Source organism: Misgurnus anguillicaudatus, chromosome 1 (genome assembly GCF_027580225.2).
Source record: "Misgurnus anguillicaudatus chromosome 1, ASM2758022v2, whole genome shotgun sequence".
Taxonomy (NCBI): domain Eukaryota; kingdom Metazoa; phylum Chordata; class Actinopteri; order Cypriniformes; family Cobitidae; genus Misgurnus; species Misgurnus anguillicaudatus.
This window is the reverse complement of record NC_073337.2, coordinates 20,648,578-20,668,096: the sequence shown is the minus strand read 5'-3', so window position 1 is coordinate 20,668,096 and position 19,519 is coordinate 20,648,578. Positions and strand designations below refer to the sequence as shown.

General features: G+C 36.8%; 1 long non-coding RNA gene across 1 annotated transcript; it reads right to left on the bottom strand.

Annotated features, from left to right (window-relative positions):
* Nucleotides 1-1,372: 1,372 nt before the first annotated feature.
* On the bottom strand, nt 1,373-19,454 carry LOC141363973 (uncharacterized). Its single transcript, XR_012369693.1, has 4 exons — nt 18,683-19,454; nt 17,722-17,793; nt 14,783-14,848; nt 1,373-2,856 (listed from the first exon to the last, which is right to left on the bottom strand). It is a non-coding gene; the product is annotated as an uncharacterized lncRNA (long non-coding RNA).
* Nucleotides 19,455-19,519: the final 65 nt, after the last annotated feature.

Genomic DNA, 19,519 nt, shown 5'->3' with positions numbered 1-19,519 from the left:
TTCAAATCACTGCTATTATGATTTTAGACCTTGATATATTTTAATTCTTTCTTATGGTTACGAAAAGTCAGAATTAAAAAAAGTTACAAAACCAGGATACTGTACATATTTTTATTATACAGTTCGTGAGTGCCATGCTTTCACATTTTTTACACTAATCAGGTACAACAGCCAGCAGTTACATACTACAGTAACCTAAATGAATTCTTACAAAGATCTTAGTTTTAAATTAGATTATGTTTGATGTAGTTTAATATGTCTGTACCAGACAGCTAAAAATTTTACTTTTAAAAACTACTCCTCTTAAAGTAACTCACCTTAAATATTGTCTTGTGAAAAAAGTTAACAAGGATTTAAAAAGGAAAAACTTTCTACGTGTCCACTTGACCAGAGCTCACTCGCACGGCTGCTAGCTGCCGCATGCTGGAATCTCCAAACCTTTCTGCTGTGCACTTTGTATTTGGTTCTGTGGCATTATCCCACAATTCGATTAACTCTGAAACTTCCAAACACTACTGGACAAACAGTGGTTTGGATCAAAATTTAAACATGATACAAGTGCGATGCGACAAACGAAAATCAACAGGTGGATCATTTATTAAAGAATACAAGCAGTTTGTGAAAACAAACAAAGCGCGCGGTGGGGCAGGAGAGAACAAAAACACAAACCAAATGAGTTATAATTTAAGCAGATGACTATCAAAATGAACTCCAGCCCGAAAAGTTTTCAACAGTGTTAAATTATATAAATTCTTTAGATTGCATTAACATTTTACAGGGGGCAATTAGTGGAAAATAGAAATTAATTTGTTTTAGTCCTTAAAATATAAAACAAGACTTTGACCTCTGCATACATCACAAATTAGCTGAGTATCCAAATATCATTCAGTGCTGATTACTTCATCCTAAGTATAACCATCAATGTTAACTATTTCTTATCACTCCAAATAGCTTTAGTAAATGTCCAATCTGAGCTAGTGTTTCTTTCCCAAGTTCAGAAGGTGCATTGTGTGTGTGTGTGTGTGTGTGTGAGAGAGAGGGAGAGAGAGGGGAACAAGAACAGTTCTGGCACTTAAAAGGGTTCTGGCTTTTAAAATCCGGTGCAGCCTGCTTTTGCAAGTGCCACGTCATTTTGCCTCCGAATATACGAGACCTCCAGGATCTGCCCCAGCTGAGCCTTCTACACCCAAGTCAACCCTCTGTCCTGCAACCTTTAACTGCGGGAGCGAGGGATGTGCTGGGCGTAGTCTATTGGGTGCACAGGAAACGCTCTGACATGAACTAGAAGCTTAAATTATTTACATAGAAATTATCCCGATTTTCTAATATATATATATATATATATTATCATTATTAAGACGTTAAAAGGGTTTTTAGTGATGGGATTTGAAGACCATGAAATAAACTTCAGTGTAGTTTCCTGAACACGAACTGGGCACATCTTCTGACTAAATTCAGAAAGTATGTACTGTAGCTGCTAGATTTTGCAGCATCTGTTGGCAGTCTTTGTTACAAATAATTTAGGCCAGATTAGCGTCTTGGTCTTGGTTACATATACTTTAAACAAGTTTTAATAAAAAATGTCACTGTTTGCATGTTAAAAAACTAATTCATTATTTTGCAACAATGTTTTTTCTATTAATCCTATTTTCTATTAAAAATAACACAGAGGTTAATTCTCTGAGAATGTGAATCTCATGCCTAAGTAATCACCACAACACTAAGGGGTGGTTTCCTGGATGGGGATTATCTTAAGCCAGGACTAGGACCAGGATTAGTTTAATTGGGTAATATAACTAGTTTTAACAAACATGCCTTACTAAAAACATTACTGGTGTGAATTTTAAGACAAAACAAAGTGCACTAATGTATTTAAAGATATGTCAGTGCAAGTTGTTTTCCGTTTGGACCGCTCTTACATTTATTTTAGTCTAGGATTAGTCTAATCCCTGTCCGGGAAACCGCCCCTATATGGCTTAAATCTATAATAACAGACTTTTCTAGATAAAATGCATTGAATGTGCCACTTGTCATTGCTGCTGTCCAAGGACATTATCCTGGTTAAAATTAATTTTTAAAAGGATGATTATAGGTCAGTCGACGCTCATTATCACAAACGTATTATCTTGTCATAGTTTTCTCTTCTTATTTTTCTTTTCCATTAATTGTCTGAGCTTGAGTGTTCCCCTGATGGGAATCCCAACCTTTAATAGGCTGAGGTGAACATGGTGCAATATCAACCCGGTGGCTGCAAAGCGACGTCTGCTTGCTGTAGGATCTAAGGCCTGCATCTATTGAAGCATGATAGATGTGCGCACGCCTGCCCATCAGACAGCAGAGGCATTTCAAATTTCTAGTTTTACTTGGAATAACTACATTTCTAAAGATCTGTTTCAGCTTAAACTGCATTACGCATTTGAAGAACTTAATCTGATCCTCCTTTAGGTAGAACTTTAGATAAGAATGGAATAATGAATCTGCAGCAAGACAAATTCACTAAAATGTGATCCAGAATGGAACAAGATAAGACTTTATTGACCCCCAAGGGTAAATGAGGACGGAAAACATCTTTTAAGGTTCATTTATTTTGGTAAAAAGTTTATGGTTGTCAGCATTGGAGATTAAAATGGACCGTCCGTTCTCCCCGTAGGGGGGTTTCTTTACAGTCCGGTATAGTTTAGGTTGGTTGGGGGGGCTATAGATGTCATGATGAGCGTGCAGGCCGTAACAAAAGCAGTCTTTATGTCGTATGCATGCTGATCCAGCAGCCTACGCTTTGTGCTGCGTTTCACACGTCAAGCGCAGAGGGAAAGAGAACAGGTCGCAGGAGAGATGCAGAGGTTGACTACCGCCTTCCTGCGGCCACAAAAACACACTCGCAAATGCATACAATGTTAAAATGTTAAATAGCCCACAAAACGTGCATTATGATGTAATATCTAAATTAAGTGTTATGAATATTATGTAACCCGACTAAGTGTGGTAAAACCAAAATAACTTTAAAAAATCAAATGGTAAAATTGCATGTGTTGGCTTTTAAAGACACATGTAGCACAATTAATCGAAAAACTAATCAGGATTACAATTACGGGTCAAACAATTACATAATCGCCAAAAGCCTCAATTACAGGTGTCCATTTGTGCTCATTTCTGTGCGTTTTTAGTATGTTTGGGCACCAAACCAAGTGGTGAGTTTGACATTTTAAAATTGATAAGTTGACGTGTCCTTCAGCCATTCGTTTTTGGATTTTTACTAGGGCTGTCAAAATTAACGCGTTAATAACGCGTTAACGCAAATTCATTTTAACGCCACTAATTTTATTAACGGCGATTAACGCAACACGCAATTTCTGTTTGAACCTTGGTCCAGCCCATAGTTGAATTAACAAAAACACAGACAAATGTGAACCTGTCTAAATGAGTCAAAGGTTTTCATAGAAATAAGAACATTAAGCAAATCGTCTAGCAAATCCAATGCTCTAATTGCTTGTTGGACATCTGAAATTATCTTTATTTATACGTCTGAGAAGTGTAACGTTACCGTCCTCCTAATGCTTAATCTAATACAAAGATGCGTCTCAATTCATTTTGGTTTCGCTTTTATGCATGACTTAGAAAATAGACTGCAGGACTTGCTTGATGTTAAAAGAGTCATTAAGAGAGATAAAGTTCGGTACCTGATTAATGTTAAAGAGTTATTAAGAGCGACAAGACTCAAAAGCTATCTTCCTCACGCTGACTGACTGACATCTGAAGCGTGTGCACACAGTCGCGCAACCCGGATATATAAACATCTACACAAAATTACAGTTTTAAAAATATCTGTTTTGATAAGAATTCACGCAGGTAGGATCTATAATCTGTTATGTCTTAAGTAAATGTTTGGTTAACTGTTGGGTAAAAATATCTGATGTGTAACATTATTTTAGATCACTTAGATTTTAAGCAGTCTGTCTCTATGTCAATCAAACTAAAGAAAAAAGTTGAACATACATTGATGATGTTTTTGCTTTGTGTGTGCTAAATCTATTAGTTTTACCAGTGATTTTAAGGTATTGATGTGGTAATTTAATGTATGGATGTGGTAATTTTTGTGTTAATTTAACTTTGTAGTTCTGTCATATTTTGTTATATTTCAACAAATCATGCATTGTTCTATGTTTTAAAAGAGAATGTCAAAATATGAACAACATTTTTTTTTTAATTTGCTAATTCCGACTCAACTTGCTAGCACAGGTCACAAATGATGCAGCAGCAAACAAAAATGGAGAAAGAAAATTCTTCTGAAAGGAAAATTCAAATACAAAACAATGGCTGATGATTCTGTTAAAAATGTAAACAGGCTGTTGTTAACATACATTTGAATAAAGCATCTATATATGTATATATGATTAGAGTATTAAAAACCTGAAAAGTGTTAAATTAGGGTAAATTTTGAACGAATAAAAATGTGAGATTAATTTGCGATTAATCGCGAGTTAACTCATGAAATCATGCGATTATTCTAGATTACTTTTTTTAATGTATTGACAGCCCTAATTTTTACATAACTTCCATTATTATTTGTTATTTACGTTATATTTTTTAGTTTTGGATGTGTATAGTTTACCATGCATATATAAAGCACTTCAAAACTTCAATGTAAAGTCTATCAATCGACAATTATTATCACAATTACAATTTCAATGTGAATAATTGAAAATTAAAAATGATGTGAAAAAAACATATAGTCTTATGCTCACGAATTAAGTTGAACAATTTTAACTTGTTTTTATAAGTATGTCAAATTATCACAGGTCAAATAATTTGAAAAAAAAAACTTCAAATAGTGGGGTGAATTAACATAAAAAAATCAAGTTGTTTTAACTTCATGCTGCATTTTTTTACAGTGTATGCATTAGATCAGCTGTTCTTAAGTGGTCCCATGTGACCAATTTGTCTCTAACAAGCAACATTTAATTAAAACATATAAAAGTTTTAAGACAAAACTTTTAGTCCAATCTCAAAAATGTACCAAAAAATCTAAAACATTTAAAATGCACATGCTGAAAACAATTATTGAAGATATTTCATATGTATAAAGTAAATCCATTCTGCATTAGAAAGCAAAATAAGCTAAAAAAAATTATGTCAAGAAACTTAATATTTTTGACTTTAGTAAAACCAGGTAAATTTGAAGCGCCATTTTTATTGAATATGAATGATTCAATCTACATTAGGTTACACACGTGAAAATCTATTATGTTTTACCTTGTAACTGCAATTAATATACATTTTTGTTTGATTTTAAATGACTACATTTGTCTGTATTATGGTAAGTACACATTTATACTGAATAATATATATATATATATATATATAAAGTACACTTTAAAGATGGGGTCCATTGACATTTCATAGTAGGAAAAAAATACTATGGTAAGTCAATGGGCCAGATCTTTAAAGTGGACTACACCTTTAAGTTGGTAAGAAGCCCACAGAGATGCCCGAGAAACTCTGAGCTCAGCCTGGGGTCACAGGGTAACCGTTCCACCCTGCACGTGTGCATGTATGCAGCAGGGTGACCGAGGACATATGGAGAGTACCGAGTTAAAGCTCTGGGCTCACTCTTGGATTATTTATGAAGACCTGGTGCTTGCGATTTTGTCTATGTGTGCGTGTCTCAGAAACTATGGTGTCAGCAGTGTAGCCATTCAAACTTCTCACAAACAATGGTCCTGAATGGGCTCTATTTAAGTAGGTAGACAGCTAAGTCTTATACTTACTGCACGGACCTACGCAGACGTATGCATGCACGACCACGCACGGGCTAAATAAGCATGTTCGAGTGTGATAATCAAATTATTGTTGGAGTTTGCTCGAGTGCTACCAAGGGCCTCACTTTTGTCTTATTCCCAGCTTAGAATTAATCACTCAGCAGACGTCTGAGGTGTTGCTACGTACACACGCATGCACACATGCATGCACAAACACATTCCCGGGGAGACGACCAGAGTTTATCATGACAACCAAGGAAGGGCAAAAGAAGGTTGAGAAAGAGGACAGAATAGAGAATAAGAGCAAAGAGGGTTCCTCTGCATGTTAGCTTGGTCTCTATTGACCTGTAAACCTTTGTGACTGGAACAAATGCAAATGGCGCTGACTTGCTCACACAAAATACTAAAGGGCTATTCAAATGAGCCACTGTCAACAATGCAACAGTGGCCTACCCATGGAGCAGCTCTCGTCTGGTATTGAGAGCCAAAGTCCTTAGCTTTGGCCTTTAAAATAAATGCTAATAATAAACTTATGATAGCAAATGTACAGTATTTAGTTTTAGTAAAAAGTATGTCATTGTTTTCAAAACATTGAATTTACAAAATTCTCTTTATTTTACTGCTGACTGAAAGATTCATGTAACTGAATTAATGCAAAATATCTCTGAAAACATTTATTGAAAAAAGCTTTTTCTCACATTAAAGTTTTAGTAATAAAAAAATTAGTTTACAATTTATTTTAAAATCACATAAGCTCAATTTTCCATTATATCAGTGCCCTAACAAGAGCTGATTTATTTGAGTTACTGTATGGGGGCCGATGTGATGAGATCCTATGACCAACCAGATATTACATCTTTTATCATTTCTGCTATTGAACGGTTTAAAGGAGGGGTGCATGATTTTTGAAAAACACTTTGGGAAAGAGAGTCGGGCCGATTAACAAAACACTTGTAGCCAATCAGCAGTAAGAGGCGTGCCTACTAACCGACATCGTTGCCTGGGTTGCGTATGTGTGTGGCGGGTCTATCAAAAGACGGTCCAGATTCTATTGGGGTAGGGGCGTGTTTGTTTAGGTAATTTCAAATATCAACATTGGCTTTCAGAGATCATGCACCCCACCTTTAACTCACAGAATCATGGAAGACATCATCATTATGCTGTATTCAACCCACTGGGTGTCAGTATAAATATAAGATGAACAGCTAGTGCAACATAGACTAACTATATATAAGTGCGTTTTCCTTTCAAAATGCATTACTTTTGCTACGGTTGTGTCTGGCATGCACTTTACTCTGGAGTTTTCGACCCTTATAAGTTTGAAAACTGGGGTTGCACTCCAGTGTAGACGGACCAAGCCCGGAGTCTTATGTAAAGGAAGGTGTGGGTGGCCTTAGTACCAATTGAAGGGCGTATTGAATTATTGCATATCCTTCTGTAATTCATCAAGCCTTTACCGAAACACTACCGAATGATGACAATGACCAATCGCAACGATTGTGTGTAACAACAATAACATGGAGCTGGAACTGCAGGCTTTACTGACTTTCAGCTGTTTTTAGGCACTATGCATTATGTGTTCATTCATGATGCAAACACCCAAAATAAGCACATAAGTCCTATGATAAACTTTTTTTGCCACTAATGATAACATAACAGTCGGCTGTAATGCAGTGCATCGTTTTTAAAGTTAAAGTGATTTTATTCCGATAAACAAGGTTTGCAACAAAGGTTTTGCCCTAAATAATGCTCTTAGTCCCACAAACCACACTGTAAAAAGTGTTTCTGTTCCTTGGTAGATTAAACAAAGATTAAACAAGTAAACTGTACTTAAAAATTTTAATTCTTGTTTTTTTAACCAAAATTTGAGTTGAAATATAAAACTCAGAAAACATAAAAAGATGAATAATTTCAGTAATTCCAAAACTAAACTGGGTGGACGCGTTGATTGCATAAACAACTTGTGCCCTCATCTCACAGAAAGATAAAGTCTAAATCAATGTTTGTGAAAACAACAACAAACCATAAAAAAGTTACCTGTACCAAGAAAAGTAAATTAAACTGAGTAATACTAGAACTATTAGTTAACTCAACTTAATTTTGTTGCGTTTGTATTAAAGGCGGAGTCCACGATGTTTGAAAGCCAATGTTGATATTTGAAATCACCTAAACAAACACACCCCTACCCCAATAGAATCTGGACCTTCTGTTGATAGGCCCGCCCCACACATACGCAACCCGGCAAGGATGTCGGTTAGAAGACACGCTCCTTATTGCTGATTGGCTATAAGTGTGTTTTGGTAGTCGGCCCGTCTCCTTTTCCAAAGCGTTTTTCAAACATTGTGGACTCCGCCTTTAAGTAATATTACAGTGTTTGTTATACTTAAAAAAGGCTACAAGTTGACTCAACTTAAAACATCATATGCAGCCACTTGCCTCAATTTTTATAAGTTAGATTTAGGTATTACTTTTTACAGTGCAGTGGTTGAAGTGGGCCGGTACTCACTGGTACACAGTATCGCCACTTTTCTATTTAATCTTTAGCGGTGTACCTTTACTTTTTTCTTGCGTTCCAGCACTTCTTACATTGCCGATACTGTGCCTCTCCGAGTCAAAGCACCAGTGAATGGGTGGTGTATAGTAATAACATCACAATAGAGGGAGGGGGCACTAAGTGAATTATTTGGTTTATCTCTTATCTCAACAAATCACGTAAATATAAGACATCTATCGGAAGTTTTCTTTCCTAATCTAAATATTAAGTGATAATTACAGTATATGAGCTTAGGTTTAGAGGGGGAGCAAACGGTTGCGTGAGTCAGAACTTCAGATAAAGTAAACACTGTCCGTGAGCAAACTGCACCTGTGGTTCTAACAGGTAGTCTGCCATAGGAGCAGCACAAGCAACGTTAACATTGCTATTACCTCAGATAGTGATGTTAACAATAACGTAAACATGAGTGGCCAGTACCAGCTGACCCTAATACCTTCACAAGCCTGCTTCATAAGGTAAACATCTTTTAATTTAGATTTTTTGTTTTATTCTCTATCTTTTTGGTAGAGTATATGTTTCAGTGAGTTACAGGGTTCCCACACCTTAATTAACTTCAAAATCAAGGACCTTTCAAGGACTTTCCAGGTCCAATACCATAAAATTCAAGGACTAAATGTGGGGACATGCAAGGTTAAATTGTGTTACCTTTAAAGATACATCGTTACAGTTCCCTTTCGATGGAACTCACGCTGCGCCACTGCAGTGACACTTTGGGGACGCCTCCAGGGGTAAATGAGTCTGAATGTGTATATCAAATTCAACCAATGGTGAGGGTTAACGACAAAGACAGGGTGACGCAAGCGCCAGGAAGTATATCACCATCTGAAATATAGCCAAAGACAGCGTTACAGGGACGCAAGAAGTATGGCAAGGGAGACGCAGCGTCTTGGTTCCCTCTCAGGGAACAACAGTAACATCGTAACCCGAGACGTTTTCATGTGTCAAACACAACTATGCAAAAAAGCATTTTGGGATGAATCAACATTCGCATACAGAAGATATAAGCATTTAAACGAACAGTTTAGCATTTGTGGTTAAAAAGTCTAGAATTTTTATATTATCCTACACTACACACGGAATAATATGGATTTTTTTCCACAAAACTTTTTGCATAAAATAGATTCAAGCACTTTCAATGACCTGAATCTATGTATATTTTCAAAAACTTCCCAGATTTTTTCCCCCCTAAATTTACAAACTTTTAAGGATTTCAAGGACCCGTGGGAACCCTGTATTAGATTACAAGAAAAAAAATTACCATTAAATGTGATAAATGTATCCTCGCACTGCTTAGTAATCAACTACTTCTACCGCGCACACACACACGTTGTACCAACAGGGCACATGAAAGTACTGAAAATTTTTCCCCCACTTCAAGCATTGCCACCAACCATGTACCATCTTGTATTTAACATGTATCCTTATAGATATATACTGTAGTGTTATATGCATTCTGTTTTTAAATGCCAGTAGCAGCATGCAGCGTCCACTTTCATCTCATGCAGTAAAAACTCACACTCAAGTTATGAAATTCAATACAAACGACTGAAAAGGTTAAAACAGTTAGAAAAATGTGCCTGCCTACAAGCACAAGAGGTAAGCTATTATTACAGCAATAAGCTCTGTTAAAAAGAGGTATAAAGGTATAAATTTCAGTACATCATTTTTTTTGGCTAGTTTGTACAGAGTTTAAAACATATAAACAACTTTTATATGGTGCTTAAAAAAAAAAGAGCGACCTTATTCCACATTGTCTTCTCTCTCTTGTCAGTCTCTGATGCACATTCACGAAAGCATAACAACGCATGCATTGACATTGGTCCGTGCATGAGCGCACCATAAACATATCCAAGTGAATTGGAAAGGTGCGGTTGCACTGCGAAACAGCACAACAGGCATTGTGTCAACAGACCAAAGCACTCAATGACCCCTCTAGACATTTATTATGTCTATGTTTGCGTGGTGCTTGACGTGGGTGACAGGAGAAATGAAGAAAAGAAAGACTGGGCATGCGCATACAAGTGTAAAAGATTGATTGTTTCGTTCTGCCATGTTTAAGAGACTATTGTGATTATATTGATTTAATATTGAGCTAATATTTAATTTAATTTCTATTTTAGGAAATAAACCCTCCCAAATCATCTTTAAACCTACATTAAGTAGGAGTAAAATACTCAAGTACTGTTAGAATATGATTTTTTTTAATAAGTGACTTTTACTTGTGACTTGTACTTTTACTCAAGTATGGTTTTCAGCTACTCTTTACACCTCAGCTTTTACAGTTGTACACGCATGCCCAGTGTGCATGAATAGTCTCATTTCATGTGTTTACGGTCGTGTAGATTGTGGACAGAGATCTTTCCTGCCATACTGGTATACCGTTACAACCTTATTTGAAACAGTACTAGATGCAGGCTTTTCAAAGTGTTTTGTCTTGAATGCGCTGTGAAGGAAACATATATGGCAATCCATCAAAGGAAACCAAAAGGAACTGCTTAAGGCCAAGACAACAAGACAATAGTCACTTGAGAGTGTGTCAATGTTTTTTTTAACAAATACAGAACTTGAAATGTCTTTACATACACATGACACGTTTAAGCTTTTCTCTTTGACTACTGCATGACAATGATGTTTTAATCATATTCTATATATTACAGCTAAATAAACTATGGCTTGATCTATTGGAAGACAGAGAATATTTCTGCATGTTCTTCCACAGATATTCTGTTTTTTATCTTTCCAATTTCCAAATGTATTTATTTGGTGCTCTGGAATACTGTGATTCTCTACAATATCCCATAAATGGCACAGCTACTTTCCAAATAAATAAAATGTGAGAACTCATGCTTCACTTTTTATTAAGCGTTTGTGAGCATGATAGTTTTTCTAGACACAAGGAAAATGTCTGTTTTTTGCTTTATCTGCAAAAAAAAGACATTAAGTGCTAACAGAGGGCGCATCAGAACATGCAAGAAAACATCTGGATGACACCTGCAAACGGCACATGACCTGAGAACACATCCACACTGCAGGAGACAAGGAAATGGGTCTAATGTGTGAAAGAGACTGTTAGATGATGGAGTGATAAAGACAAGTGTCATCTGTTTCTTTATTTTCCTCTGCTACACAATGTACAGTATGCAATATGCAATAAAGATAATGTTAAACATATCGGATTGTTCAGAAAGTTTGGTAATGCTGAATCCACATAAATAAAACCTGCTGGGAGGTACTGGGCTACTTTTCAAAACCAAGAGCAAAATATTTTTGCTTTTGTCATGCTGATTTCATGCACACAAAAAGCCATTTAACAACCAATATGTCATCATACACGTTGATGAACTGATTTAGATCACAAAGAAGCCAGAAACCAAGTCTGCAGATGAACAACTTTACCACTGAAGTACCAATTATGTTTGATCTGCGTGGTTATGAGCACAGCCATCATTTTCAGACAACCGGTATACTGCAAATCTTCCTAAATCTGTCTCTAATTTCAGTCAAGATGAAATGGGTCTAATGTGTGAAAGAGACTGTTAGATGATGGAGTGATAAAGACAAGTGTCATCTGTTTCTTTATTTTCCTCTGCTACACAATGTACAGTATGCAATATGCAATAAAGATAATGTTAAACATATCGGATTGTTCAGAAAGTTTGGTAATGCTGAATCCACATAAATAAAACCTGCTGGGAGGTACTGGGCTACTTTTCAAAACCAAGAGCAAAATATTTTTGCTTTTGTCATGCTGATTTCATGCACACAAAAAGCCATTTAACAACCAATATGTCATCATACACGTTGATGAACTGATTTAGATCACAAAGAAGCCAGAAACCAAGTCTGCAGATGAACAACTTTACCACTGAAGTACCAATTATGTTTGATCTGCGTGGTTATGAGCACAGCCATCATTTTCAGACAACCGGTATACTGCAAATCTTCCTAAATCTGTCTCTAATTTCAGTCAAGATGAAATGGGTCTAATGTGTGAAAGAGACTGTTAGATGATGGAGTGATAAAGACAAGTGTCATCTGTTTCTTTATTTTCCTCTGCTACACAATGTACAGTATGCAATATGCAATAAAGATAATGTTAAACATATCGGATTGTTCAGAAAGTTTGGTAATGCTGAATCCACATAAATAAAACCTGCTGGGAGGTACTGGGCTACTTTTCAAAACCAAGAGCAAAATATTTTTGCTTTTGTCATGCTGATTTCATGCACACAAAAAGCCATTTAACAACCAATATGTCATCATACACGTTGATGAACTGATTTAGATCACAAAGAAGCCAGAAACCAAGTCTGCAGATGAACAACTTTACCACTGAAGTACCAATTATGTTTGATCTGCGTGGTTATGAGCACAGCCATCATTTTCAGACAACCGGTATACTGCAAATCTTCCTAAATCTGTCTCTAATTTCAGTCAAGATGATGAAATGAGAGACTAACAGGTTGATTCTCATCATTTTTTTTGCTCTGCCCACCATAGAAACAAGCTCTCAAAGGGATGGCCTAGATTCTGAACAACCTCACAGTCTGATGAAAGGATTGATCTCTGTCTGATGTTCTGATTATGTGACTATGTATCAGAACATGTGGGATTACATAATAAATCTCATGTATGTATTTATGTATGTATGTATAATTGGAATGAACACATATACAGTTAATTCACACACCACACCAACCACACACTCAAAAATACCTATACATGCGCACATATATATATATATATATATATATATATATATATATATATATATATATATATATATATATATATATATGTATATATGTATATGAATTTTTTTTTTTATTTATTCATCAAATTATTTTCTTAAAGGATTAGTCAATTTTCTTTTAAAAAAATCCAGATAATTTACTAACCTCCATGTCATCCAAAATGTTGATGTCCCTCTTTGCTCAGTCGAGAAGAAATTATGTTTTTTGAGGAAAACATTCCAGGATTTTTCTCATTTTAATGGGCTTTAATGGACCCCAACACTTAACAGTTTAAAATTGCCGTTTCAACAGAGTTTCAAAGGACACTAAACGATCCCAAACTAGGCATAAGGGTCTTATCAAGCGAAACGATTGTCATTTTTGACAAGAAAAATAAAAAATATGCACTTTTAAACTACAACTTCTCATCTATCTCCGGTCCTGTGACTCACCAGCGCAACCTCACGAAATACGTCATCACGCCGAAAGGTCATGGATGATGTATGCGAACCTACGCCCCAGTGTTTACAAGTGTGGAGAAAGAGGACCGTTCCGACGTTGTTGTTTGTCTAATGAAAATGTCTTTATGTCAGTTTATTGTTTTAAAATGTCCGCAAATGTGCGTTTCATATATGTAACACGTGACCTTTCCACTGCATTATGTTATTACGTGAGGTTGCGCTCGCGCATTACAGGACTGGAAATGGACGAGAAGTTGTAGTTTAAAAGTGCATATTTTTATTTTTATTGTCAAAAATGGACGAGTAGTTGTAGTTTAAAAGTGCATATTTTTTATTTTTCTTGTCAAAAATAAAAAGTTTCGCTATATAAGACCCTTATGCCTCGTTTGGGATCGTTTAGTGTCCTTGTAAACTCTGTTGAAACTGCAATTTTAAACTGTTATGTGTTGGGGTCCATTAAAATAAGAAAAATCCTGGAATGTTTTCCTCAAAAAAACATAATTTCTTCTCGACTGAACAAAGAAAGACATCAACATTTTGGATGACATAGTGGTGAGTAAATTATCTAGATATTTTTTTAAGAAAATTGACAAATCCTTTAAAATGATACATGCATGTGTATTTTTAAATACAAAATTATTATACACATAAATTATGTAAACAAGAACTTTAATTCTGCAAATAATTAGTCGTGACTGTCTACACTGGCAATGTCCAACGATGCGGCAACGTGTCAAAGACGCGTGTCGCCATAAAATGTTAGGGCCAATCAGCTGTAACTTTTTATGGTGCTAGACTTCGACAACAGTAAAATTCATGCAAAATGAGCTATTTAAAAATAGTAAAATAAGCAGAATAACATATCACACACCCATAGTTTAAAATATAAACTCAATTTAAGTTAAGTTTAGTCGAACTTAAATATTCAATTCAGTTAAAAACTAAAAATTGAGATCTTACATTTAGGTTCGTCGCCATTCTGGTATGCAATGCCCACACATTTTACAAGACAGTCAAATCATAATAGATAAAATGAAAAAAAAAATTTCAGATTATGTTACATTATGGCAGCACATTAAGTGACAAACTGAGATTTTCATTGTGTATAAATCACTTTTGCAGCAGCTTTTCTCATTCATAGGCTGCTTTAGAAAAAACCCTCTGCTAAATGTAAATGTACAACTTATTAATTTTAGCCCTGTGATATCAATTGAAACAATTTTTGCATCGATTTGCACTGATGAATGTGTGTTAACAGTCTTTGAAATTGTCTCTCACCTGCATAGTCCTGCAAAACTTGAGTCTCACAGCGCCTTTCGAAGTCTCTATGCGCGCTCCTCAAAGCTGTGAATAACAAATTACAACAATTATGACTTTCTCAAACTTAATGAAAAACCATAAGTAAGATTCCTCATAACAGCAAGCAACACAAAGCTATTTCAGTGTCAATAACTGCTGAGTCATTTCTACTGCCCATAAACCATTTCACCCTGCAGCATTTTTTGAGGTCATAACCCGGGTCACTTGAATCTGAAATGTAAAACCAGAGATAATAAAACAGAAACCTGTTGAGGATCGTTTCGTTTGCTTGCTGGATTAACTAATTTCTGATTTGGGATCTTAAATCCTGCAAACCGTAGCCTGACAAATAGATGTTTTCCTCACAGAGAAAAAACCCTGCAAGTTCAGCCAAAACAGACAATACGGCAGTATAAGAAGCTAAAACACATGCCAGAATGCAGAAGGGCGATTCAGAACTGAGGCCTTGGCTTTTCTCCCTCTCTCCGAAATGATCTACAGTGGAAAGAAAAGCCTTTTCCCTGTCCTCAAGTGAACTCAAACATGAGCTTCCTGTTAGACCCTGGGAGGAAACACCCAGCACAGCAACCTCACACTAACAGAGGAAGGCCTTCACTACTGAATTCTTCTCTGCCTGCGAAATTAGGTCAAGTACTTAAGAGCTCCCTGCTTATACCCACAAGATCTCTCTCTCTAAAACTAATGCACACACACACTGACATACTTACACACAAACAAATAAAAACGTGCATAACCTCGGATCTCCCGTACACACTCGCACAAGACAACTAACTAACTAAGATGCACACAGGACGTGTCACCTGATGTCTTCATGCATCACAGGTAACCACAACCACCAGACTGCAGAATACGTGTTAGTCTGGTGGTCCTTTGCTACACCTGAATCAGAAAAGATTAACCGCATCCCCCCGTCATCTAACTCGCTGTAATGCTCTCGTCGGCCAAGCATCTTCTAGCGGCTCTTATTCACATCTGTGAAACCTTTTAGTGCCAGTTTCAGACAGGCTTCAGGCTAAAAGCTCGGGACACGCCCCTGACCTCAGCTGATACCATCGGCCCCTGAAATCATTGTGGTGCTTCTGTTCGAAAGAAATACACAACAGCGAGCGACTGATTGTGCGAATGTGTCAGGTTAGAGGAGGCGCTTCCCCTCCCCAAGGATTTTCATTTTAAATTACGCATGCTTTTTTGTAAGGTTAGCTGAGGTAAACCTGGCTGGGTGCGGGCCAGCGTGAAGACATAGGACTGTTTGCCTTATTGTAATCTGGTATGCTTTGCTCAATTATCTTGCGCTCTTCAAAGGGTTTCTAGCCAAAGATGGCCGTAAGCGAGCGCCTGTCATTATTACCACACAGTTTCAAAAAGGCCGAGTGAAACGCTCAGATTACAGAACTTAGGCTAGGTCATGTTGACACATTACAAGCTTGGCTTTAGGTCTTTGCTGAAATGCAGCAGGGAACAGCACATGGAAAAAAGTGGAGAGCAAGCACAAAAGCAGAGGAGGGATGAAGCAAAAAAAGTTATAAAGAAAAGAAAGGACGAAAGAGAGCATATGACAATACCATACGCCAAATTTCTGTCATCTGTTGCAGAGAGTTTGGGGAGACATTCCTGTGGGATTGACAGTTTGGCGTGGCTATAGCGTCAGGGGCCAGTCATGGAAAGACACTTACAGTGTGCACACACACCGTACGAACCCAGCCAGACGTGCCGCATGCGGGATCTGGTCTCGCTCTATGCTCTCGGCCTGGCTCGAGAGTTTGTGCGGGTTATGTAGCTTTATGTTCAATGGCGGTTCGGTTGTTTTTCCCAAAATTGAAATATATTTTTGGCAAGATAAGTCCTGTGCTGAGTGACAACATTAAGACAAGTGGAAACAGTTTGCCAAAATGACTGGTGTCCTTTTTTAAATTGTTTAGAAAAAATGATGACATCATAGGTGTTGTAATCTTCTGTCAGGTGTATGTTAAGAAAACTGATTATGATATTTAGATTTGCCTTAGGTTATCATGAGCGTGGGGTCATGTTAAAAGGGTTAAACATCATGTAAAACAGCTGAGAAAGCTTTTATGTAAAATCTAAAAACCTTGCAATTTCCATATTCTTCTTTTTTTGCATTCGAGAGTTTACACCACATTTAGGATGACTAAAGCCACGCTTCTGAATTTCGTCTGTGGTCACGTTATTGGTACCTAGTTATGAGTCTTTTACTTATTTACCACGGTGACGCACAAAGTACACTACTAAATCACAACCCTCAACAATCCACCATGCCTGCCAAAAAATACCACCAAACAGACTGACAAGGAATTCAAAACACACATTTTACAAATAACCATGGGCAAATAAATCTGGCAGTGAAAAAATACCGTTTTAAACTATGTTAAAAGTTATGTTCTTTTTATGTGAAAAAGCTGGAAAGCTTTTTATTCTTTTTCCGATTCAAAAAAGGAAGTTTGAATGTAAGCGAGCAGCCAGCACAACTCGACTTGGTAATTGCACAATCAGCATAATAAATCTCTAAGGACATGGGTTAACATGTTATAGCATGTGTGCGCAACATGCAAAAGTGTTTGCCTGGTCAACAACCAGAAGTAAACCCTCGCAATAAGGTTTTATATAAAACTATGCACTTTAATTCTAGTTGTAATGCACTACAAAACAATTCCTTCCGTCTAGAAACTGATACATAAAAGAAATACATGCAGTTTACGCATCATTCATATTTCTGAATTATAGTATTAAGTTTGGTTTGATGTTTATGTACAAAAAGTTTATTGTACATACTGTATAAATCTCATTTCTATCATAAAACGGCATATTTTTATCACATAAAATATTTTCAGTGGCTCACCCTGAAAGAATGATAAACTGTTTATTTAAAGACAAAATCCTACCCGATAAAAAGGTGGAAGTGCATTCCATCTCTGGGCTGAGTCCGAGAGAAATTTCACCATTTCAACCAAACACTGCAACACAGAGAGACAGCAATTTCAGAAAAAGCTCTATTCTCATTTACTACACAACAAAAGCAATATGCATTTAAAGTAGACAATCCTGTTCAAATTACTAGTTTCTTCATGGCATGTACTTAAAAAACTGCATTATAAACTCTTGAAAACACCCTCTAACTAAAAATGTCATATTGTCGTCTTCAAAGGATATCTTCGTGTATGATACAAATCAGGAAATCCATAAACTAAGATAATAGTGCATGCATTTTAAATACGACACAAAAAAGAAAACAAAATATTATGACAATATCAGCTTACAATTCATTAAGTTGCATAGCAGGTTTAGAGAACCTTAATTCGTTAATAAAATGAGGAAACGGCCAGTGCAGCTTTAAAAGGACATTCATGCCTTGCAGAAATTTTTTTGTGAGAAATTCCAGTTATAAAATATACATACTCGATTTATTTCTAATTTAGATGAGAAGATAAGGCCAGATATGTCTCGCGGTGCTTTCAGTCTGGCTGCAACTATAAAAACCAACAGAGAGCAACACGGTCGATTATTAGAAAAGCGTGAACAAAAACCCCTGGCCATGAGAAACTGACCTTTTTTTCTACCTCTAACGTGCCTATTACTCTCTTTCTCCTAAACCTGCGCTAACAAAAAGAGCTAGTGCTCGTTTAACTCAATGACCTCGACTACGTGCGCGACATTCATTTTATATCTAATGCCAGGAAAATAACTCGTGAAAACTAGACTATCTCTACCAGGCTCAAAAACGTCTCATAAGCCAGCTGCACATGTGTATCGCGTTTAATTTCAAGTGTACGCAAAGCCTAATAAAAAAATACGTGAGAACGCTCGCCACTTTAACCCACTTGAATACGACAAAGGCAAACTTACATAAACACCGCTCCGTCTCCGCTTCATCTGACTGGATTTATCATGCTCCTTAGTTCGGAAAAAGCCAAAGAGAACCAAACAAACAAAGAAAAGAAACTTCTACCCGGTGAGTACGCCGTTACGACCGTTTTTGTAATTCAAGTTGAGGTTGTAGTGGAGAGATGTCATTCTTCACGGTGGATTCCTGTCGCGCGGATACTTAAAACACGAACGACCGTTACGTCCATCCGCTTCACGCGCACAGACGAGCAAACAATCACAACGTTCCAATTTATACACAGTAACACGACGACCGCGTCTTTTTAGGGTAGTTTCGGGTTTTTTTAGGATCAAGAATAGCTGTTCGTCCTCCCCACATGCAGCCACTGGACCGGACCGACAGCCTCTCACTACCGTGAACTAGATCACACAAGTTCAACTAAGGTGAACTGTGATTCACACACACACTGACACACAGCGACCGTTACAAAAGAGCCAGACAGCAGCCGTTGACCTATCTAATATCAGAGCTAAATTACACACAGCTTGCCGATTTACAGGATATATAATATTTAGATTATATAACGTTGACGGCTTAAAGTATTTTTTATTCGCAGGCCCGTCGAGCTCGACCCGTTCGGCAGATTTTACCTCAGGCTTATGAGAGTTAACTTAGTCATATATTTATAATGCGTTTCAAACGAACGATTCGCCGCGCCGCTTGGGGATTTCTAAGATATTGGTGTCGGTATAATTTTAAAATAACAAGTGATAGTTTCGATTTGAGAAGTTTGGTCTGGCTGAATTGATTCAGGGCACCGTGTGTAAAAACCACAGTAAATTAAAGCCAGTGTAAAC